This window comes from Otolemur garnettii, unplaced genomic scaffold (assembly GCF_000181295.1).
Source record: "Otolemur garnettii isolate 467f Iridium unplaced genomic scaffold, OtoGar3 scaffold00018, whole genome shotgun sequence".
Classification (NCBI taxonomy): domain Eukaryota; kingdom Metazoa; phylum Chordata; class Mammalia; order Primates; family Galagidae; genus Otolemur; species Otolemur garnettii.
This window is the reverse complement of record NW_003852413.1, coordinates 6,488,215-6,489,866: the sequence shown is the minus strand read 5'-3', so window position 1 is coordinate 6,489,866 and position 1,652 is coordinate 6,488,215.

The window sequence follows — 1,652 nt, the reverse complement described above, 5'->3', positions numbered from 1 at the left end:
CTCAAAAAAAAAAAAAAAACAAAACAAAACTCATATTCTGGCGAAATAGCCGCATGGCAGCCAAAAACTGTATATTCCCTTCTTGTTCTCCCACCGGTTCGTGCATTCTTTCCAAAAATCGGGACTTTTTTAAAACACCACAGGACGTGGGACAAATTGTTGAAAAGCGGGACGTCTGGTCACCCTATCTTAGGAGCCAAAATGAAATGATGCACACGGGCTGGGCACTGTGGCTCTCACCAGTAATCCTAGTACTCTGGGAGACTGAGGCTGTTGGATTGCTTGAGCTCACAGGTTCGAGACCAGCCTGAACAAGAGCAAGACTCTTTCTCTACTAAAAATAGAAAAACTGAGGCAAGAGGATCATCACTTAAGCCCAAAAGTTGGAGGTTGCTGTGAGCTATGATGTCACAGCACTCCATTCTGAGAAACAGCTTGAGATTGTCTCAAAAAAAAAAAAAAAAAGAAAAGACAGAAACAATGCACAGGGTATGTTTAACTCAGAGCCTGGCCCACCCAAAGCTCTTAAATGTTAGCTGTTGGCTGGGCTTGGTGGCTCATGCCTGCATTCCCAGCACTCTGGGAGGCTGAGGTGAGTGGATTGCTTGAGTTCAGGAGCTGAGAACAGCCTGAGCAAGAGCGAGACCCCATCTCTACTAAAATTAGAAAAACTAGCTGGGCATTGTGGCTGGCGCCTGTACTTCCACTAGCTACTCAGGAGGCTGAGGCAAGAAGGACCACTTGAGCCTAGGAGTTTGAGGTTATTGTGAGCTATGCCACCAAGGCACTCTAGCCTGGAGCAACAGAGGGAGACTCTGTCTCAAAAAAAAAAAAGGAAGAAAGAAATGTTACCTGTTATTATTGCTTCTGGACCATGACACTAAGATAATTATCAGTCAGGACCTAGAGGAACAAGACTGGTTACCTTAAGGCCCCTCCCGAGGTGGCTGGGCAACCTAAACTTCCACTGGGAACAGCCCCTCCCTGAGCGATCTGGCCACAAGGGAAGTAGCGTGGCATCATGAAAACCAATAATTTTGCTGGTAACAGATACCATTTACTGGCTGTGTTTTATATGACAATATAGCTAAGAGTTTTAATTGGCAACTAGAACATCAACTCCATGATGCCCGCCTTTAACCGTTTTTATCAGCAATACCATTAGGAGAACTAACTTGTACTGAATACTGACTATGTTTCAGGGCTCTGTGCTAGACACTTGGCATAATTTCTCATTTAACTTCCCTGAGCTTTAGGGTTCTTCTCCATAATAAGGGTAGAGAAATAGTCAATAAGGTACATTTTCTTGCTTTCTGTGGGCTTGTTTCATTTGAAAATAGGATAGGATTGCATGTGAATCAATTCTAATGCTTTTTGCTTCTCCTTTCCTTGTCGTTTTGGGTCCAGCTGAGTGTTTCTTGAGACTTCACTTAGTCACAAAGCCCCTGAAAGCTTACTAATTCCTTCTCTGTTCTGCTCTTAGTTCCAAATAAGCAAGTTGCTTTCAAGTTTTCCTGGCAGCTATTCTGGAGCTAGGAATCAATTTGTTCTTGAATCTTTGGCTCTGCTCAAGAAATCAAATCAAATCAAATCTTCATCCTCTCCTAAATTAATGTGTTTGGGGGTTTTTTGTTTTGGGTTTTTTTTTTTTT